Raw genomic sequence first — 24008 nt, 5'->3', positions numbered from 1 at the left:
TCGGCTTTGATGTCTTCAAATTGTTTGTTGTAGCTTTTTTTAGATCTTGCATGAATTTTTTACTTCCTTAATTTGGTGTACAGTGTTTATTCTCAAAACACTTAGTTATTTTTTTATGATTTCCTTGGATTCCCATTCCTTCTGTGGGGCTCCATTCAGCATTCCCTTTTTGGTCTCCCTGACATCTTTCAGCTGTCTCTTTATGGATCCCATGAATGCCTCTACTGATTCTTGTCTATTCTCATCCTGCTCTGTCAATTCCGTATTACTGTTCGATTAGCCTCCTCACATATATGCAATTCCTATAGTTCTTTTTGACTTTTTTCAGCCTGCTCATGCCATTCCTGAATTTCTCTTTGTCTGTGCTTAGCCTGCTCACGTAATTCGTATCTCTTTGTCTGTTATCAGCCTTCTCACATATTCCTTTATTTGTCTTGGAGTGTCGTCAACTTCTTTATGTATCAATCTTTGAGTAGTTTCTTCACACTCATAATATTCCGGAACTGACCTTTGATTGGCCTCTTCTGTCTCCCTTTCACACTTACACTGAGTCCTTTGCAGGTTTTCAATATTTTCATTCACCATGTTTACCAGTAGTGTTTATAGAGCTTTCGAACTTTCCTCTGGATTATTCATTATGTGTTTTTCACCTGATTATCATGATTGGGAATCGATATGCCCAGAGTTGCCATTTTATCTTGTGTTTTTACGGCTTCTTCTGTCCATTTGGTATGAAAGTAACACCAGTTTTTTGCTAGAACACTATTTTAAGGTAAGCATCAACCAAAGTCCTGTAGTTGCACAATCAAATGTCTACAGATACAAGTAGTTCAACAGATTCAATCTATTCAACTTCAAACAGCTATTTATTAATGGGCTATGAATAGCAAAGCTGAATTTGGCACACCAGAAATTATTAGTTTTAGATGGAAATGTGGGGAAAATAGCATTAGAGTGTTGTGGAATAGTAAAAGGAGAGTGAAATTAACCAAGTCCTAATCTCAAAGTGGAAAATGGTTTGGACAGAATGGTATGAGAAAGAGGAGAAAAAAAGAGGCAAGAAAAATGGAAGAACAAAAATTTAAATTTAAAAAAGAAACAAAATTATGCACCTTTAGAAAGTTAATATTGAGATAAGTAGGTGGATAAGGTAAGAGGAGGGGATGGATAGAAAGGAAGCATGAAAAATTTAAAAATAAAACTACTTATAATATTATATCTGTATAAAGAGATAATACTGCTATTAAGGATTGTAAGCCTAAGATTTTTATAATTGAGTAATAAATTTCTGAATTAAGTGTGTACAAAATGGGGGATAAGGTATAATAATTGATGACGTGTATACCTGAGGATGAGCAGAACTGCAATTAAGTCTCATAAAAAAGAAGGAAAGAAGAAAAAGTAAAAAGAATGAGAAGGAAAGGAGAAAAAAAGGAACAAAAGGTCAATAGAGATAATAAAAATGTACCCACATGCATATGCATCTAAAATTTAAATTATAAGTGGAAGAAAAAAAACAGATTAATAGAAAACAATTTTTTAATTAAAAATTTAAAAATGGAACAGAAAAAGCTCTTTCATTTTTTTGGGGGAGGGGGGGTGGTGAATGGGAAGATCCTGTATCTCCCTTGTGTCTGTAACCAGGCTCTTGGTGGAGTTTCTGGTCTCGTTGTGGTGTTTGGTTTCTTGTGGCTTGGTTGGTTTCTTAAGTCAGTTTAGGCAGGCAGAAAAATGCTCTGCTTTACCCAGTATTTTGTGATCCCCTCCCAGGCTAGTTCAGTAGGAGGAAGAACTGCTTTGAGAATCACAAAAGCGGGAGAAGGCTGGTTCCTCTAGTTTGGAAATGTGATGAGGCTATGTTCTGAGTAGAGTTGGCCTTTCAGCAAACAGTTGCTTTGCCCAGAGGGGCTAGCTTCTGAGATACTCTCAGAGCCCAGCCTGGGGCCATTCTCAAGGTTTATTTTAATTGAATTTCAATTGATTGACTAGGCTGCTGTAGGGAGGGGCACCTCTGGCTCTGTTTACCCAGCGAAGGAAGGCTCTCCTCTGGGGGCAGAGCTCTCTCTCTAGGCTGGGTGACTTTTACCTGAGTGGAGCTGAGCCTGGCAGGTCATGTCAGGTTCCAGTGATGGGCTAAATGACTCTTTTGTTTACTTCCAAGGCCTGGGTTGGAGCTAGCTGCTCAGATGTGACTTTGTCAGAATCAAAGATGGAGATCTTCGGGTTGGGAGGAGGGTTGGTCTTCCCTCCTCTGCTCCCTCAGAAGGAGTGAGGATGTCTGTGTTCTACTCTCACAGGAATGTTTGTTAGTGGGTCATCTCTGCTCTGTAGATATGCAGGATGGAAATATTGGCTCCTTCTCAGTTCTTTCTCTTGTTGAGTAGAATCTGCTCATTCACTGCATCTGGCACCTTTGTCCTTTGTATGGGGGTTAAGGCTGCCGCCACTGCAGCCCCAAACATGCCTGCTGGCAAGTGCTCAGATCTGTCTCCTTGCCTGGATTTTCCCTCTCTGCCCAAACTCTCTGTACTTTGATGGAATACTTTGTGTAATTCTCTGGCCTAGGACTCTCCAATGGAATACTAAAACTGCTTTCTATGCAAGAACTTGTTTAGCCTCCAGCTTCTTCTCCACCATCTTCCCGGAACTCCGCTTCTTACCTTCTTTCCATCCTTGTTTTCTTCCTTCATTCTCCATTCCTTTCTTTCCTTCACTGTTTCCTGTCTTTCTTTCACATTTCTTTCCTTCCTTTCTCCTACTTTCCTTCGTTCCTCTTTCCTCGCTTCATTCTTTCCTCCCTTCTTCCTTCCTTCCTTCTTTCCTTCCATCCTTCCTTCTTTCCTTCCATCCTTCCTTCCTTCCTTCCTTCCTTCCTTCCTTCCTTCCTTTCTTCCTTCCTTCCTTTCTTCCTTCCTTTCTTCCTGCCTTCCTTCCTTCCTTCTCCTTCCTTGTCTCTACACTGTTTTCATTCCCTTCTCCTTTCCTAACCTCCTGCCTGTCTCGGTACTTCTTTTTTCCTACTTGCCTTCTTACTTCCTCCCTCTCTTCATTCCCTCCATCCTCCCCCTAATACTTCATCTTCCATCTTCCTTCATCTTCCATTCCTCCCCTCCTTCCTTCTTCTGACCTTCCCTTCTTACTGCTTTTCTACCTTTCTTCTATCTTTCCTTCTTCCTCCCTTCCTTCCTTCTGTCCTTTCTTCTCCCTTCCTTCTTTGTCCTTTATATTTCCCTTTGTACTTTTCCCCTTCTTTCCTTTCTCTTTGCACCCTTTTCCTTCCTAGCCTGTTCTCGCCTTAATTTGTCTTCCTTCTTTGCCTCACCTTCCCTTTCTTCCTTCCTTCTCACCCTCCTTGCTTATCCTTTCCTTTCTGACAGCCTTTCTCCCCAGCCTCCTTGCTCCCATCCTACCTTCCCTCCCATTTCCAGCTTTGTCCCTCCTTCCCTGTCTATCATCTTTTTTCCTTCATCTTTCTGACCCTCTTTGCTATTGCTTTTCTTTCCTCCTTCTCATTCATTCACTTCCTTTCTTCTTCCTGACTGGATTTTTCATCCCCTCTCTTTGAGGCTCCATTTCTGCTAGGCAAGAGGCAACCTGGCCAGGCTTGTCCCATGCAATGCAAAGGAACATCCAAGAATAAATCTGCTCTGTCGACACTGGCTACTCTATTCATTCAGCTTCACAAGGGAGGAAATATTATATTCCATGCAAGAAGCAAATCGGTAGGAAAGCAGATCCAAACAAAGTAACCAACAACTTGTTGAGGCTTTCTCACAACAAGAGTACACTCATGGAGAAGTGTGAGAAAGTGGAGGAGGACGACGATGACAAAAAAGCTACAAAAGGGAAGGAGATACTTCCACTTCACAAAAGGCTTATTGCAAGAACTTATGGTCTTTCTTGAGAAAGAACAAACAGGTAAACCACAAGAACAACAGAACAAATCTTGTCATGTATTTTTGGGAGCTGTTTGATATTCCCACAGCAGAGCACTATGGCGTCTCAACATAAGGAAGGAGGTTCATGAGGTGCACATGGATGAGGTCTGAGGTCAATTTAAATAGTTCAACAACAACACAGATGAAAAGGGTGCTGGGATGGTAGGGAACAACTTGTGCAAAGCCAGGAATGGTTCTGGAAACTTCCCTCACCCCTGTGTGTGCATACACATGCACCTCTATGCTTCTCTGTGGTACATACTTTGGTACAGCTTCTTTTTCTTTTTTCTATGCACACCTGCCTCTGTACCCTGTCCACCTAGTTATCTCTCAATGGGCTGGAAAACCTGAAAATCCATTCTTCTTCCTTTCCATAGAAAGCATGCAATTGTACACAGCCTTAACAAATATATATTACACCCTTCCTATCTTCTTGCCTACCCCTCCACTTTCAATAAATGGAAATACTAAAATGTAACAGGGAAACAAACAAATCAACACAATGCAAGAAACATGAAGCCAGATGGAATTTCTTTTCTTGGAGAAAAAGTAGATTCGTGATTCAAAATCCAAAACAAAAAAGTAAAGTAAAATAAAATCCTTCTCCAACTTTTAAAAAACACATAAAAACAGCCTTGTCTCTAGGGGTTGAGCATGGACCTTAAGCACAGAGAAGCTCAAGAACATTGTCGAGTGTCCCAATTCAAGGCCTGGGAGACTTTTTCAAGGCCTAGCCATTGAATTGAAAGCCCTGAGTTGGGTTCAATCTCCAGGCCTCAGGCTTCAATCTCAAGGCCCAGACTGTGAGTTAAATTCCCAGGCCCCACCGTCATGGCCCAGGGCATGTATTCAATGCCCAGAAATTAGTGCAAGGCAGTGTCATCATGTTCAAGGCCTAGACAATTAGTTCAATGACCCAGGTTAAATGCCAAGGCTGTGAGTTCAAGAACCAGAATCAAATTTAAGGCCCAGACTGTGAATTCAAGTCCCAGGACCTGAATGCAAGACAAGCACCACAGTTGAAGTCGCAGATCCCTAGTTCAATCCCAGATCAGAAGTTGAAGTGTCAGGTTGTGAATTCAAGGCCTAGGCTTGAGCTTAAGGTCTATAACTGACTTCAAGAGCTGGCTGTTGATCCTAAATGCCTAGAATTAGAGATTTGGTCCTAAACATTATTTCAAGAAACAGGCTGTGAATTCTATTCTCAGACCCTAATATCAAGAGCTGACCCTGAGTTCAAATCCCAGGTTGTGGGTTCAAGACTCAGGCCCAGAATTTCATGCTCACGATATGAGTTCAAATTTCAGCATGATAGTTCAAGTACCAGCCTTTGAATTAAAGGTCCAGGCAATTTAGTTCCAATCCCAGTCCAATTTCAATTCCCAGACCATAAGTTGAAGTTCAGATCTTTATGTTGGGGTGGAGCAGGGAGGGGCAGGGGAAATTAAACTAGGAAAAATGTGTGCATAGATGCTAGTGGATAGGTGTTAAATAAGAGTAGGAAAAAATAATGAAATGTGAAAGGGGAGAAGAGAAAAATGAAGGAAGGAAAGAAGGAAGAAAGGAAGGAAGGAGGAAAGAAGGAAGGAAGGAGGAAAGAAGGAAGGAAGGAAGAAAGGAGAAAGAAATGAAGGGAGGGAGGGAATAATGGAGGAAGGCAGGGGACAAGGAAAGAAGGTAGTGAGGGATGTAGTGAATTAAAAAGAATGGGAAGAAGGGAAAGAAGGAAAAGGGAAGGATGGGAAGAAGTAAAGAATGAAGGAAGAAAGTAGGAGGAGGGACAAGAGGAGGAGGAACAGGAAGAGGAGGAAGAAGAGGAGCAGGAGGGTGTGGGGGAAGAGGAAAGAGTTGTGAGGAGAAGGAACATGAGGAGGAGAGGAATCTGTCTCAGGATTTCATGTATTAGTGTTGATTCAACTCTATGAATTTTATTCAAGTTCAAACTTTCCATAAAATATTGTAGTCATGTGTGATATCATTCAATAGGGCTGTCTAAATGTGCACTCCACAGAAAATCTTTTTTTCAAAACCACCATCTCTGCTGATCATCTTCTGAATTCACATATTTAAACTCTATGCTAACTACACTTTTTCAACTTTCTTTTAAAAGGTAGATATATAGAAAATATTCTTGAAGAACCAATTCAAATAGCAACAGGATTGTGTTCAGTGTATCCTTTATTCATGTGCAATACTGTCAAAACATATTATATTTTCAGAAAGAAAGGTAAGCAGAACACCATTTTTAATGACCAACGAAAGATTCTATGTGGAAAATATGTATTAGTGAGCAAACTCATTTGTGAAATTGTTAAAATTGATATGATCTTGGGTAACTTGTGCTTATTTCACATCCGTAATTTTACAATGCAGAGCTAAGAGAGTTCCCAGCATTATCCAAATTGTTCACAAAAAGATTGCACATTTTCTTAACTCAAGTAAGTACAAAATGAACAATTGTTGAAAATTGCATTCATCTGAAGGGAAATGATATTGGATATATACTTTTTCCATCGTTCTTTGAAAGGTATAGAAAAATACAGAGCTGTGTGTGCTTCTGTTTCTTCTTCATAGCTCAAGCATTTTTTGTTGGCATATTTTTAATATTCAATCATTAATCTCAATCTCTTCTTCATGCTTTTCTTACTACAGCAGTGGAAATCTCAAACTATTGGCCCTGATGATTATAAACTAAGGTTAGTTGAAAGGAAAATTTGAATTTTTATTACAGATTTTTTAGATTTGAATTCATGCCATTTATTACACTGCCTAATTCAGTATCTCATCATACAATCAACCAATGTTTGTGTTTCTTTAGTCACTTGTGTTTTTGAACACATGTTCAGATCTCCAATTTTAATCCTCTCACAAGAAGAGTAGACAAATGATATCAAAATGCATGGAAATACATTGAAATGTATGATATTGCAATCTTTAGCCAAATTATAAGATGGTTTTAAATGAGCAGGTAATAATTTTATCTCACTAAACTTCAGCAGTATCTACTGAATGTATTTCTCGAAATAATTTGAATGTCTTCTTAGTTTGACTTGTATATTAAGTTTTAAAATCCTGTTTATGTCCTTTGTCTTCAGAGTAATTTGGATAGTTCCCTCCCAAATGATCAACACAACACATGATTTATTTGATATAATTAGATTAAGTCTGTGGTAATTTTATCAGAGTAGCAGAAAAATGGCAAAATTAAAAAGATTGCTATATATAGGTAGTAGATAGATAGATCAATAGGTAAATACATAGATATACAGATAATATATTACTATATGAACTGATGCTAGAGTTTATATAATTTTTTCCAACTCTTTCAATTTCATAACAAATGAGACAATATCATGCTTTTGGATCAAGGGATAGAATTCCATTGTGTGTGTGTGTGTGTGTGTATGTGTGTGTTTGTGTGTGTGTGTGTGTGATTTTAAAACTACAGTGTCCTAAGGCAAAAAAAAATCAAAACAAAAACTAATAACAACATCATGACACTTTTATTATAGAGTAATTTCCATCCAAAAGAATGCATATTTTACCACTTTAATATATAATATATATAATTATATATTTTTATATTAAATACAGTTACATATAATTAAATATTTAATATATATAATGTTATAATGTATATAGTTATATATATATAATGTTATAATATTATATGTAATTATATATGTTTAATTATATAATGTTTATAATTGGGAAATTATGAAAATTACATGTCATTTTCATACAGTAATATATAAACATATTAGTAAATATATAGAAACAAATTTATTTATAGTTATATAAACTTACATATAATTATGTATATATATTATATATCCCCAACATAGTGTTTCTTGTTAAGTCAGATGCACATAACACAACAGAATATGTGAGTATAATTTCTATTAATTGCAAGAAATATAGATCCTATGGAATATGATCTCAACAGTGTGTGTGATATCCTAAGCAATTATATTGGAGGATATCCTCTTAATCAGTACCCTCTCACATGCAATATATTAATCAAATGAATAATTAAGTGAACTCAAAAATAGTACCAATTTTCCAATCTTTCGTTAACGCTAAATTATTTTGGACATTGTTTCTCAAATGCTATTTATTCATGAACCATGTTTCCTTTTTTAGATTGTCACTGATAATATGTTTATTGATGACTAAGTAAGTTTTCACAAATTAAGCGATTATGAAACGTTACTCAATGTCAACTGATTGATTATTTTCTTCAATACTGTTCCTAATGTGCTACTTTTTTCATTTTCCACTTTATTTACCACAGGATTCTCAGAAAATGTGCTTGCCTACTGGATTTCTATCCCTATGGTTACTACAAGCTTGGCAGGACTGAGTATTGTAGAAGTTTAAATGCTTTCCTTTTTTCTTCAAATCAAGGGCATTGTTATGTCTCCATTGGTTGACATGAAGAAAATTGAAATACTCTCTCAATGCATAGTGCATATATATGAGTACTAATTTTTTTGAAATCCTGTTTTAGATATGAAGATTTTTCAATATTAATACTATATAAATTTTGACCATAAAATATAGTAATGTTTGCTTAATTATTCCAGTGGTATTAATTGGTGCATAGAATAGGAATGGTAAGGAGCCAATTTCACAGAAATATTCTGATGACATTTACACCCAAATTTCTAATAAAATATTTACATTTTAGATTACAGTTCAAATTATGCCTGAAGAGTCTCAGGAAAATACTGAAAATTTATACTTAAGGAAGAGGTCATGTGCACGGATAATATAATTTTTCCAAAGCATGATTTGCTAATTATCTGCAGGGTAAAATAACTGCTAGGAAATATTTCTAAAGTGTTTCCTAGCAAAGATTAAAGTTCAAATTGGGGGTTGATAGAAAATAAGCTAAGATATATAGCCATTATTGTTATAATTCCATGATAGAATCAATACTACCCTTCAATGTATAGCAGCTTCTTATTTCAATCAAGTGTAGAAAATCGGATGGGAAAATGACCTTCTAGGAAGACACCAGCCGATATTTAAAAAGCTCTATATATGAGTAATGTTTAGATCCAAGACTAAAATGAATAACGTAATCAGGAAGATTGATAACTGATATGAGCAAATTAAGTTGTGTGCTAAAGATAAGTAGACTCACTAACGGAAGCAGGAAGCTCTTCTCTCAAATACACATTTTATTTGCAGTGGTCATTTCCAGTGCCTCCTCTACGTGGGATGCCAATAATTGTAGTAACATAATCATTTTCCCATTCATGATCTCAGGTCCTTCATCAGGAAGCCAGCCTACGACAAGTGAAATACCCTCTTCTGGCTCAGAGACAGAAGGGAAGATTGCATTGTTCTGATTTTCATCATAAAATTCACTGGAATTCGGCTAGGCTTCAATAGAATGGTCCTGTTGGTGTTTTCTTGACTTCTAATTCATTGGAACTAGGACCATAGTGTTTATACCTACATAAAACTGCTTTACATTTACATGTGGTTTGTTTGTTCTACAGAATTTTTCTCTTCCCAGAACTATTCCAAGCAAACAACAGCAAGAACAACAAACTGAATTGTTATATTTCAGGCCCTGAAATAGGGTGATTGGGGCAGAGTATACTTTTTTAATTAATGAATTTGATCCAGTTAGGAATGATGTATGTGTGGAACCAACCTAGATAGCTCTCAGTAGATGAATGGATGAAGAAAATCTGGTACATATACAAAATGGAATTCTATGCCTTAATCAGAAAGAACGATATTGCCCCATTTGTTAGGAAATGGAAAGACTTGGAAAAAAATAATGTTAGTTGAAGTAAGCCAGGCCCAAAGAAACAAAGATACCGTAGTTTCCCTTATTTGCAATTACTTGTGTATGTCAGTTAATGGAAATGAATCCCCAGTAAACGACTCAAAAGGTTTTACTCTCTTGCTATTATTTCTAACATATTCATAAGATATTTCTTTGTTGCTTTGTATTTTCCACACCCATGGTATAACCCTTGCTTTCACTGTATTTGATGTTGCTATAATTTGTGGAGGGTAAGGGGAAAAAAACAAATCGCTTAAATAGGGAAACAGGTGGACCCATTAAAACAATGACTTGTACAAGATGTTATGTCGAAAAACAGACTTTACAACTTTGGCTCTGGGGTGGAAGGAGGGTGGAGTGGAAAAGGTGTGAGAGAGGATGGGTAGGGATAGGAAGAGGAAACAAAGGAGGAGGCAAGATTGCTTGATAAGAAACATACTCATTACCTTGCCCATGTAATTGTAACCCCTCTGTAGGTTATTTTCACCATAAAAAAATAAAAATACAAAAATGTCTTAATAAATGTATCTTAAGTTAGGAAATACATTACACAGTGTGACATATCATAAAGTATGTAAAATCTCTGCTATAATATATGACATCGAGGCATATGATATTGTACCAGTTCAAGCAAAACTCTTCTCAGATATTTAAATCCGTCTGAAGAGAGTGACTCCATGATAACTCAAATATCTTAACTTCATACGGAAGATCATTGGCTGTTTAAATTATAATTCTTTTAGGGAGGAAGAATAAAAATTAAGATTTGTGTTGAGAGAGCCACTGTAAATATCGAAGCCAAACTGATACTTTCTGTTTTGTCACAAGTACTCTTTAAATCAATGTTTTAATTCTTTGTGATAAACTCTGTTAATATTTGTATGTCTATGTCTTGAAGTATTTGATTGGACATCATGCAATCTTTTTCCAACCTATCACTACTTGGTTTCAAAAACTAAATTTTGCTTACATTAATTAGAGAAGCATCAATGTTCTCCTTATTGTAATAAGAATAACCTAAGCATATGTATGCGAAGTATGGCACCTTCAATAATATTTAAAATAAATTATATTTTTGCTTAACTGCTCCTTAAATTACTGTTTTCATTTCATACACTTAGGATAACCACTATGTCCTCAAACATCTGTAGTTTTTATGAATATTGATGTCCCCTTTCAGAAATCAGTCTTCAGAAACTCCTCAGATTGCCATGTTGCGTTGCAATATTCCCATTGACAGGTGACATTCATATATTTATGAAAATATAGCTAATTTTATATCAGTGTATATCTTCCCTATTGTCACTAAGTATTATGATGGTGACAATGAACATTTGTATTTTCACACATCCTAAAGGAAAAAAAAATTGTGATAAAACATAGACAGTGTTATGCATGACGTATCTTTTGTAAGTATATTGAAGATCTTTGTATTTTATCACTTCAAAATTTTGCATTAGGTTGTATAATTTTTTAGTCAATTCATGTCACTCTTCTCACAAAGAATCTATATCATCCACACTTTGATGTGCAAGAGTTTAAGAAATGGTGAAAGGAGAATAGGCCTAAAATCGTGAATAAAGGACTGCCAAATTTAGCAATGTTCTAGTTTATTTTTATATCACATCCTGACATAATTTTCCAAAGTCAGTAATTATCGATAGTACACTTGGGCATATGAATGAGATGTATTTGAAAAATGCTATGAACTTTTGAGGAGGCTTTTGTGTTCACCATAACACTAACTTTGAAAAGTAGACCTAAACAATAGAATTCATGCAACAATTAGTGTTACAACAATAGGGAAACAGCATATGTAACATCAATACTCACAAGACAATATGTTGGATATGATCCTTACAACTTGGGAGGTCAGATATTGGGGATGGAAACAGAGATAAATGTGGAAGAGTGTAACTGGTATCACAAGAATGTTATTCAGTCCCTTACTCATTTAATGATACCCCCACTGTAAAATTAAAAATCAACCAAAGGTAGACCTAAATCATAGACCTGATCATAGCCTAGTATTAAGCCCTTCCAGACAATAACCAACATACACTAAGAAACAAGTACTTGCTCATAGATTTCCACATTTTTCCTCAAGTGTACCTGGCAAGAAATGGAAGCCTATTTGTGGTGGGTAGACCAGTTATTCATGACTACATTTTCAGACTCTGTGCTAAAATTTTGTCCAAGTATAAAACACCTTTACAAGAAACTGAATGCCAGAGCTTTTGTTAAGGAACAGATGAACTTCTTGATTTTAGAGGGTCCACGAATTCCCTATAACATATCAGTTTATGGATATTTACATGAGATAACTGTGACTTGTGAGGATCAATTTTGGTATAGTGATTCAGATAGTAGACTGTCATTTCTACTCTAGTATTACGACAAAGGAAATTTTTTATTAAATCATTTTACCTGGTACTCAGCCTGTGTGCACCTTTTTAAAATTTTAATATTTAAGTGTCGAACAGAGTGGTTGCAGTTACATGAGTAGGGTAATGAGTGCATTTCATAGCGAGCATTGTTACCTCCTCCTTTATTATCCCCCTACCATCACTACCTTCCATATCTCCCTTATGTCTCTTGCTCCCCTCACCTCTACATTGTAAGGTTCATTTTCAATATAATTTCCTGTACATTTAGATATCACAATGGGTCAGCCTACATCCTCATTTAAGCATTATGCTATATCACTTCCTCTCCTCAAATTAAAAACTATATGTATATTGTGCAGAGCAGCACCATCAAATCCAGTGAAAACAGGGGTTATACCATGGGGGAAGAACATACAATAGAAACAAAAGTATCACCTACTGCATTGAAAGTACATTCAAAACACTAGCAAGAATCCATTGAATATTCCTCAATATAATAAAGGTTATTTGTGACAAACCTACATCCAGCATTATACTTAATGTTGAAAAGATAAGGCCATTTCCTCTAAATTCCGGAATGAGGGAAGGATGTCAATTCTCTCCACTCCTCTTCAAACTAGTATTCCAAGGCCTATCTAGGGCAATAAAACAAGATGCAAACATAAAGAAGAACCAAACAGAGAAAGATGAAGTAAAACACTCCATCTTAGCCGATAACATGATCTTGTATTTCAAGAATCCCATTGGCTACACTCCCAAGTTACTTGAACTGATCGGAAACTTTGGCATAGCAGCAGGGTATAAAATTAGCCCTCAGAAATGAATGGCTTTCCTGTATGCAAATAATGAGAAGAGCATTAGTGAAATTAGGAAAGCATCCACACTTGTAATAGCCCCACTAAAAAGAAAATACTTAGCAATCAACAATCTAGGTGAAGGAAATATATGATGAAAACTTTAAAGACCTGAAAAAGGAAATTAAAGAGAACTAAGCAAGTGGTAAAACTTTCCATGCTCCTGGATTGGGGAAATTAACATCATGAAAATGACAATACTGCCAAATGCTATATGCCAAGTCAATGTGATAGCTATCAATATGCTAACCTCATTCTTCAATGAAATATAAGAAGCAATCCAACAATGCCAATGGGAAGAAAAAAACACTGATTAGCAAAAACAGACCATAGTAGAAAGGATAGCTCTGGAGGAATATCAATTCCAAATTTCAAACTCTACTAAAAAGCCATAGCTTGGCACAAGAACAAACCTGAGGACCAATGGAATAAGATTGAAGACCCAGAGATGAACCCACAGACCTATAGCCACCTAATATTTGACAAGGGATCTAAAGAAGGAGAATGGAAGAATGACAGCCTTTTCAGTAAATGTTGTGGGTAGAATTGGTTAACCATTTGTAAAAAACTAAAACTACATCCTTATAATTCACGCTGGAGCAGAATGGACTCCATATGGATCAAAGACCTAGAAATGAAAGCAGACTCAATGAACACATTACAGGGAAGAGTAAGACAAACTATGGGCTCCTTGGAGCAGGCATTAATTTCTTAATAGAGACCCAGAAGCACAACAAACCAAAGAGAGGTTGGAAAAAGGGAATTTAATGAAGCTGCAGAGCTTCTGCATAGAAAGAATATAGCTAGCAAGATCAACAGAAAGCCCACACAGCCTGGGAGAAGATCTTCACTAGCCATACAAACGACAAGGGTTTCATATGTAAAATATACTTAAAACTCAAAAACTTAATCCCGAACAACACATCCTCAAAGAAACAACTTCCCAAATAATATATTGTCTATAGACTTAAAGAGACATTTCTCTGAAAAGGAAATAAGAATGTCCAATAGACACATGAAGAAATGCTCAACGTTTCTAGACATGGAAGAATTGCAAATCAAGACAACCTTGAGATTCCACCTCCCCCCTGTAAGAGTGGCTATAATAAAGAAAACTAGTAACAACAGATATTGCAGGGAATGTGGCCAATATGGAAACCTAGTGCATTGTTGTTGGGAGTGAAAACTTGTCCAACCACTTTGGAAATCAGTATGGAGGTTCTTGAAATATCTGCACATGGAGCTCCCTTATGACCCAGCAATCCCATTTTTGTGCATTTACCCAAGCCATCAAAACAAAGTAGTACAAAAGTGCCCAACGCAACCATGTTTATTGCAGCCTTATTTACCATACCTAAGATATGGAACCGACCTCGATACACACACACACACACACACACACACACAACCTAACTCTATATACACATATATAATGATTTTCTATGTCTCTGTCAGAAAGAATGACTTTGCCTAATTTGTTAGGAAATGGAAAGGCTTGGAATAAATTATATTAAATGAAGTAAGCCAGACCCAGAGAAACATAGGTCCCACGCCTTCCCTTGTTTGCAATGACTAGTATAAGTGTAGGACAAGCAGAGAAGTTCAAAGGATATGTACCTATGACCACATGAGGTAATGCTAAGCAAAATGTACCCCAAGACAAGTAGTTCATGTTTTTTATGTACTGACAATGCAATATGTGATTTTTTGTTTCTTTTGTATATACTTGCCCTATGGTAAAACTACTGTTTCATTTGATTTGATGCTGGTGTTCTGCGACTTGCATATACATTTTTGTAAATTGGGGAGGGGAAGTAATATTGGGGAAGGCTTAAACCAAGATGCGGCTTGACCCATTATGATGACGAGATGTACAATACCCTATGATAAAAATGAACATTACAATGTTGGAGTTTGGGGTGACCGGAGGGGTTGGGGAAGTGGGGAAGGAAGTGATGGTAAGGGGAAAACAAAGGAGGAGGTGCCAATGATCTTTATGAAATGAAATCTTTACCATCCTCATGAATGTGTAATCCCTCTGTAAAATATTTTTAAAATATATAATAATGCAATTATTATTTATGTTCTACCTATTTGTAAATAATTTATATAATTTTGATAAAATGTTATTTAACTGAAAAAGCCTGTATGTATATAGATAAAGCCACACATTCACAGATATGTCTCTATATATTCTACGTTTATTTATACATTATATTATAACAATACTATTTGTGTAATAAAAATATATGATATATAAATAAAAATCCTTCTGGGAGACTCTCTTTCATGTTCTTTTTATTTAACATTTTCTAGAACTTGTTTTGAGAAATTTTAGACCGTTTTATTGTTACTTTATATCATATGAATTTAAGATATGAATTATGAAGATATATACAGATAAAACATATGTACAAGGGGGCAAAGGAATATTTGTGTCAGAAATTGAATAATGTAAAAAAAAACCTTGGTTTGAAAGTACTCTCTCATAAACACATAGATACTGATAGTCTGGAAAATAATCACTATTATTCTGACATATTTTTTCCTTAGTAGAAGGTTGTCAACATCTTTTTCTATAATAACTTTTTTTTTATGAAAGGGATTACAGTTACATGAGCAAGGTAATCTATACATTTCTTACCACATTATATTAAGTGAAGTAAACTACGCCCAAACAAAAATAGGTCGCCTATCTTCCCTTAATTGCAAAAACTAGTATATGTCTGCGAGAAGCAGAAAAGTTCAGAAAACATGACGTTAAGCAAAATGAACCCCAGTATATGGAGACAAGTGGTTTTTCCTTTCTTGCTATTGTTTCTAAGATACCATGTGATTTTTTTATTGCTTTGTATGACCCTTCTTTTCACTGTATTTGATGTTGGTATAATTTGGGAGGGCAAGAGACAAAACAAATTGTTTAAACAGGGATACAGGTTAACCCATTGTAAAAATGAGATGTACAAGACACTATGTTGAATACTAAACAGGAGACAATAATGCTTGAACAAGGTTGTCACCTTCATGTCAGAATGGTGACTGAGAATGTGTAGGAAACTTTTTATGTAGAAACAGTGTACAAATATAACCCGTCAATTTGGAGTCGAAATCTGCCTGATTGTGACTCAAATATCAATTTTCAACTTTTTCCTAGCTATTACTAGAAAATAATGAAAGTAAGGAAGTGAAAAAAATATGGCATAAAATTCGATTTATTGGAGCTGCATGGACATTTGAAAGAATGTTGATATTTAGGCAGAACCACTTACAATGAAGGAGTAGTTGATGTCTAGATGAAAATTGTTGGGAAAAAACAAAATACTAGGCGTTATGTAAAGAATTGATGGACCTTGATGAGGAAAACTAAAAACCTGAAAAAAGGAACTTAAAGCATAACTTAGGAAGTGGAAAACTCTCCTTTTTGCACAATTGGAAAGATTAATATCGTGAAAAGGCCTATCTACTAATTCAATTTTATACCGATTAAATTCCCATCCTCATTTCTTAAGAAAATAGAACTTTCCGATTTCCCTTATTTGCAATATCTAGTATATGTATGAGTCAAGCTGAAAAGGTCAGATAAGGTGATGTTAGGAAAATGAACCCTAAGATATGTATTTTAAATGTTTTTTTCATGCATTTGTTTCTAATGCAATTATAATATTATTTCTTTGTATGTCCTTCCCCCACAGTATAACCCCTGCTTTCACTGAATTTGATGTCGGTATAATTTGTGGATGGGAAGGGAAAAAACAAGTGGTTTAAATAAGGATACAGGTGGACCTGTTGCAACAATGAGAAGTAAAATTGTCATGTCGAAAACGAACTTTACAATTTGGTGGGGGGGGGGATTGGATCGGGGGGAGGGAGGATGGGAAGGGATGGGAAGGGTAAACAAAGGAGAAAGCTAAAATGCTTGATAAGAAATGTCCTCATTATCTTGCCCATGTAATTGTAACCCCTCTGTACACTATTTTCACAATAAAAAAAAGAAAATAGAAGAATTAATCCAAATATTCTTATAGAACAAAAAAAAACAACAAAACCTAGATTGCAAAAACATCTTTAGAAGAAAGAACAGCGCTGGAAGAATACAAATACCAAACTTCAAATTCTACTACAACGATATAGAAATCACATAACCTTGGTATTGATACATGAACAAACCTGAGGACAAATAGAAAACAACTGAAGACACAAAAATGTATCCACAGACCTATAGCCACCTAACCTTCGATCAGGGAATCAAAACAAGTAGAACAGAGGAAGAACAACCACTTCAGTAAATGGTGCTGGCAAAATTTGTTAAACACCTGTACAAAATTAGTGCCAGATATTTATATATCACCCTGCGCTAGAATCAACTCCAAATGGATCAATGACCTCGAGGTCAAAAAAGACACCCTGAAAACATTACAGAAAGCAATATGAGAAACTCTAAAGCTTCTTGGCACAGGCCAAATTTTCTTAATAAAGACCCAGAAACACCACAAATCAAGGAAATCTTGGACAAATGGGATTGTGTGAAACTGCAGAGTTTCTGAATGGCAAAGGACATCGCAAGCAAGTTCAATTAAAAGGCCACGGATTGGGAGAGGATCTCCAGTAGCCATGTAATGGACAAGTGTCTCATATATAAAATATATTTTGAACTCAAAAAATTAAAGCTCCTAACAACAAATCCTTAAAGAAACAATCATCTGATTAATACCTGGGCTAAAGACTTAAAGAGAGACTTCTCTGAAGAGGAAAAAAGAATGGCTAATAAATACATAAAGAACTGGTCCATTTCTTTAGCCATAAAAAAATCTCAACATTAATGGCACTGTATTTTATACTGGTGTCCTGAAACTTGTACATGATTTTTTTTTCTGATTTGGGGAAGGGAAGAGAAATAACAAAATGCTAAAATAAGTGTAGAGGATGACACATTGTAACAAAGAGATGTAGAGGACAATATAGTCAAAATGAACTTACCAACTTTGCTGGCTGTGGGTGGAGAGATATGAATTAGAGGATGGGGAGGAAAGGGATGGTAATTAAAAAACAAAGCGGGGCTAATAATGATAGATAAAAAATTGGCTTATTACCTTGCTTATTTAACAGTAACCACTCTGTACAGGTTTTTTTCAATAAAAGGTATTTATCAAAAATTAATTAAACATGAAACATAAAAAGCAACAATGAGATTCCACCTTATCCCTTTAAGAATGGCTGTAATTAAGAAATCTAATATAAACAGGTGCTGGATTGGATAAGCCCAAAGGGAGCACTCCTGGATTGTTGGTGGGAGTTTAAACATGTTCAACCACTTTGGAAAGCAGTATAGAAGTGCCTTAAAGTACTACATGTAGAGCACCCGTATAGCCCAGCAATCCCACATTTAGGCATTTTCCCAAATATACCCAAACAAGGTCACAATGAAGCTACCAGCACAACTATGTTATTTACCATGTCTAAGATATTGAAACCAACCCAGATGCCCCTCAGCAGATTAATCAATCAAATATTTGATATATACATACATACATAACAAGCGTACATATATGTATATATATTTTGGAATTCTGTGCCTCCATCAGAAAGAATGACACGGTCCCATTTGTTAGGAAAGGAAATATTTGGAGAAAACTATATTAAATCAAGTATGTCAGACCAAAAGAAACATAGGTCCCATGGTTTCCATACAATATGTCTAGGACAAGCACAAGAGGTCAAAACCTATGCACATATGACGATATAAGTAGATGCTAAGTGAAATGATCCCGAAGATGGGGACACTAGAGATTATGTCATTTTTGCTCTTCTTTTTAAGTATATAGCATGTGTATTTGTTGTTGTTGTTTCTTTGCAAGTTCTTCCTTAATGGCATTATGCCTATTATCACTGTACTTGATTTCGGTGTTCTGCACCTTGTAGATATATTTGTCAAATTTGTGGCAGCGAAGGAAACAAAATGTTCAAATACCCATATTAAAAACAAGATGTATTAGAAATTATGTTCAAAACAAACTTTACAAGTTTGTGTGTGGGAAGTAGGTATTGGAGAGCTGGGGAGGAAAGCAATGGTAGGGGAAAAAACAAGATGGGTAACATTGTTCAATAAGAAATGGATACATTGCCTTGCTCATGTAACTGGAACAACACTCTATAATACCTTTTTAATACATACACATACTTAGTTGCATGTGTGTGTGTGTGTGTGTGTGTGTGTGTGTGTGCAATCTATTCACAGTATTCGACTCCTGAATCCTCACCCGTTTCTATTCCACAGAATTTTAATACAACAAAGCACAGTAGGGGAAAGTGACATGTTGTCTTCCAGGGACAGGCTAGCAGTTATCATTTCTATTTCTATTTTTATATATGGAAGTAGGGCTGACTTTCCTCAGTTCGTTAAACAGAAGTGAAGATTACTGGCTACATTACAGTAACCATGGCCCCACCCAGTTAAGACTCTCTACAGAAGTTATCGATTGGTGTTGCATATTAAACATCGTAGGGAGGAAGGGATACTGAAATTGGTGAATCCAGTTAACTTAGGAGACAAGTTCCTTTCCCTAGTTTCCTTCTTCCACATCTTACATATACACATTATCCATTTGGCTCTTGGACAAAATTTGGATATTTCTCTCTTAATGGCTTTTTTCTTTCTACTCCTGATATCCCAAGACATATTTACTATTTTTTTCCAAGTAGGTGCAATTGTTCTTTAGATAAAAGAAACAAAATAACTTACTTCTCCACACTTCAGAAAACAAATATTTCCATTCTGGTGTTGTTGAAACTTTCTTCTATTCCCGTTACATTTATGTGGGTCCTATATTTCAATGTCTTCTGTTTCTGCTTCATGGCCTCTAGAAATTTACTACAGCCCAAATATCAGATTTTACTCTTACGTTTCACAATGATTCCTTTGGGTTTGGTACTTATTTTCTCTAAGAAGCAGTTATCTAAATCATTCTTACTACTGATCTTCTAATCCTAGTAGGAATCAAGATAGATGTAGAAGAATGGCAAATCCTCCTACAGATGAGTGTGTATTTTAAAAGGGGTTTGATAATTGAAAATGGGTACATGGAATTTGTTAATTCAGACATCCATAAATCAGAAAACCTTTTTCAAATGCGCTCAAAAATTGTCATGACATATTTTCCTCTACTGGTTTTGTATGATGAAGAAAAATATGACTCAAAATATGGAATTTGTTGACTTCAAATGTTCTACAAGTATATTGCTTAATATAACTGAACGTAATATGTGGGGTAGACAGAGAAATCAATGTATATCATTTGACATGTGTTTATTTACACAATTTAGAGGTGAATATGTTTGACCTGTTTGCTTTTCATTTCAATAAAGAAATCACAACATTTAAAACATCTGATTTTGAAGTATTTAGTCATGACTTTTCTCGGATAATTTTTCTCAGCGAAGGATTGGTGACATTTACCTGCCTGTCACCATAGAGGAAGGTACACGATTTTAGAAATTATTTACCTGGTCGAGTTCACTTTAAATACTTCATTGGTTGCATCACAGAAGATATGTTCACAGGTGCTGAAAGAACAAGGTAGATATTATTAGTCCTGATGGTTTCTGAAAATGTAGACATGCTGATAATTTTAGCTATGAGTTTTTATATGCCAGATTGAAATATAAGAAAGCAAGTAAATTATGGGAATTTATTAATTGAATTGTAAAAATGTAGATAAGTCATGAGCCCTCTATGGAGAATATAAACTCTCAGAAGATAATATAGGGTAACAATGCCAATTGACTCAATATAAATAGAATGTATATATTCATAATATAAAAAAGTAATTACTATATAAAGAGAAGTGAGAGTACATCAGAAGGTAATTCCCACAGTAATACACTTGTCATTTTTTGAATCTTCATTCCCCTAGTATGGATTCTTAAGACAGTGTGTAGGTCATAAAAGGAATAATAGCAAAGATTTTTATTTCCCCCAATATATTGCTTTTTACCGAAAATATTTTCTTTTCATTTTCAGAGGAATCTGTGGATCCTGAGATTTTTTTTTGCAGAATCCCTATGAGAAAATCATAAAACCAGGCTGTGCCAGTTCCCATATCATCTAGTGATATGAAGAAATTTAATGTTTCATTGGAAAATGTTGGTACCACATGAAGTTTTCAGTTCATAGATAAATTTGGGTTTTTTTGTTTTTTTTGGGGTCCAGTCATGGGGCCTGAACTCTGGGCCTGGGCGCTGTCCCTCAGCTCTTCAGCTCAAGGCTAGCGCTCTACCACTTGAGCCACAGCGCCACTTCCGGCTTTTTTGTTTTTGTTTATGTGGTGCTGAGGAATTGAACCCAGGGCGTCAGGCATGCAAGACAAGCGCTTTAACCACTGAGCCACCTTCCCAGCCCTTGGGTTTATTTTTAAGGTAAATGTTGGAAAAATATGTGAATGAAGTGAGAAGTTTGGGGAAGAAATGACTTGGAGAGACTTCTTTATTTCTTCTGTAATCTCAGCAGAATGAAAAGGAAATTATGATAGTGGTATTTCATTTTGTGTATTTCTAGAGCAGAGCACAGGTAAGATGCTTAGGGATGGACAAGTATTTTATACTCTTTTTGCCAGATCCCACAAAGTTTGGATATGGTTTCCTTTTACTCACCATTGCCTAATGGCAAAAATGTAATTTACTGACATTTTTAAAGGTTAATTTTTAATATATTATGACCTTCACTTTATTATCATATGACCTGAATTTAACTTGTATCATTTCTGTTTCAGGCCATGGTTATAAACTGATAACATGGAGAGAGTCAGTGTCTTTTTCTATATCTACAGTATTGATTACAAAATTCCTCTTTGATCATAAACCTCAATATTTGAAGGTTGACAGAATTTCGTTTAGAAAAATGTTTTTGTTCTTAATTTCATACTGTTACAATAAGTTCTAGAGCTGTAAGACAGACACAGTTTCTGCCTTTTCCTTTTGTAAAGAACACCCCGTGGTGCCATATTTGGGATGTTTACAAATATCTTTCCTATCATCCTTTGTATTCATTCATCAAGTATATATAAGTAAACATTATTTGAGTAAACAGAGGCCAAAATTCTGAATATATGTATGTTTCTAAAGTTTGATTTAAAGAAAATCATGGAAGTCGTACTAGTTCTTCATGCATGAAATCCTGTCAATGAAGGAGATTGAGATATGAGTATCATTTTTTTCATAGAGCCTGGACACAGATTTCACAGAGACTCTTATATGAACTCTTAAATGAGAAAAGAAGTGTTGCTCTGGCTAATTAACCAACTTACGAAGTCACCCATCAACCACACAATCAACCCACCAACCACCCAAATAACACACAAAAACCACCAGTCGACCAACCCATCTTTTCTGAATGATTTCAAAGCACCAGTGTTCATCACACATGGAATTTCGCCTGGGACCCAAAGTCTAAATCTCGTTCCACTCCTGTGACTGACAAGTATCTCTTTACCTTCACTGCTTGCTCCCTACTGCTTTCACTTTCTCTTCCCCAAGGCATCCTGATCCTGGTGGCAGGGCTTCCTGGTGATCTTTGGCTGAACAGTCTTCAACATGGAATTGGCCTTTCTATAATGGTAATCCAGTGGGAGTCATGGCCACGTTGGAGGCAATGGAAGTAAAGGAGGAGGAGAAGGGCAGCTGTCCCATGTCCTTCCGTCTCCTATTCCTCCCTGGAGCACTGGGGATAAGTCAGATAAGGCTCAGAGCACACTGTGGAGAAGATAATCAACAAACGCTGGCCACCAGCTTTTCCTCTTCCTTCTCCTTGTCATTTGTTTAAATTTATTCCTGCCTAGCCCCTGGCCCAGATAGGGTGCCAGGTTGGATCAAGCACTGGCAGGCCTTTAACTGGCAATGCAGAATAGGGTGGAGTCAAAATTGAGATCCATTTGCCTTCAATTTCCCCATTACTTACACAGGATTACAGGTATTACAGGTGTTTTCCAGGCATTAACCCCTCCCATACCAAGTCAGATTCCAGGTCCTTGGGCATCCATATGGCCAGAAACTTAGGAAGGATTCCAAGTCGGTTCAGAAAACCTACCATAGAGGGAAATGTGAGGGCTCTGAACTAAAATGCTTCCTCCTCAGTGAGCCATTATCAAATCCTCCATCCTTCCTTATATTCCTTCCTTACTTCCAGTTTACCCTTCTTCTTCCACATCGTCTCCCTCCCTCTCTCCCTCCCTCCCTCTCTTCCTCCCTCCCTCTCTCCCTCTCTTCCTTTCTTTCTCTTTCCTTCTTCACTCTCATTTTCATTCCATCCTTCCTACCCACTATCCTCCTCCCTTTATTACTTTCCTTGTTCCTTTCCTTTTCTCCTTCCCTCTTTCCTCTCTTCCTTCTTCCCTCCATTCCCTCTTCCTTCCTTCTCTCCTCCCTCATTTCATCCCCTTCTTCCTCCTGTCTACCCTCCTACTTCCCTACCTTCCTCATTTTCTGCCTGGCTTTTCCCTTTCTCTCTTCCTTCTTTCCCTCCTTCCTCCCTTTCTTTCGAGCACTCTTCCTTCTTTCTCCCTTTCATCCCTCCTTCCTTCTTCTGTCCTTCACTTCTACCTTATTTTCTCCCTTCCCTCCTTCCTTCATCTCTTCCTTCCTTCTTTCTTTCCTTTTTCCCACAACCTTTCCTCCACCCTTTTTTCTTTTTTTTTCTTTTCTTTCCCCTTCATTCTTCCTCTCTTCCTTCCTTCCTTCCCTAACCCTTTGCTCCCTCCTCCTTCGTAGCTGGTCTCTCCTTCCTTTTGTCTTACATCTTTCTGTCCCCCCTTCCCTTCCCTCCTTCCTTCTATCCTTCCTTCCTTTTCTTTTCCCTTTGAGTCTCCTTTCTCCTCACCCTCCTGGATCCCTTCCCTCCTTCTTCTCCCCCTTTCAATATTCCTTCTTCCCTACCCTACAACTTTCTTCCTTCATCTTCCCTCCCCAATTTTTTTCCTGCTTTACGTGTAACCCTTCAGTTCCTTTCATCTTCATGACTGGGTTTGTCATCCCC

At 36.4% G+C, this 24008-nt stretch overlaps 1 long non-coding RNA gene across 1 annotated transcript in view; it reads left to right on the top strand.

Annotated features, from left to right (window-relative positions):
• Nucleotides 1-24008, top strand: part of LOC122124779 — a 39857-nt gene that overhangs the window by 8520 nt on the left and 7329 nt on the right. Inside the window, exon 2 of the long non-coding RNA XR_006150650.1 lies at nucleotides 14060-14203. This is a non-coding gene — a long non-coding RNA (uncharacterized LOC122124779). The remainder of the gene's footprint in view (nucleotides 1-14059; nucleotides 14204-24008) is intronic.

The sequence above is a fragment of the Dipodomys spectabilis genome, unplaced genomic scaffold (assembly GCF_019054845.1).
Source record: "Dipodomys spectabilis isolate Male_0828 unplaced genomic scaffold, ASM1905484v1 ptg000244l, whole genome shotgun sequence".
NCBI classification, from domain to species: Eukaryota; Metazoa; Chordata; class Mammalia; order Rodentia; family Heteromyidae; genus Dipodomys; species Dipodomys spectabilis.
This window is presented reverse-complemented; position numbering and strand designations above follow the sequence as displayed.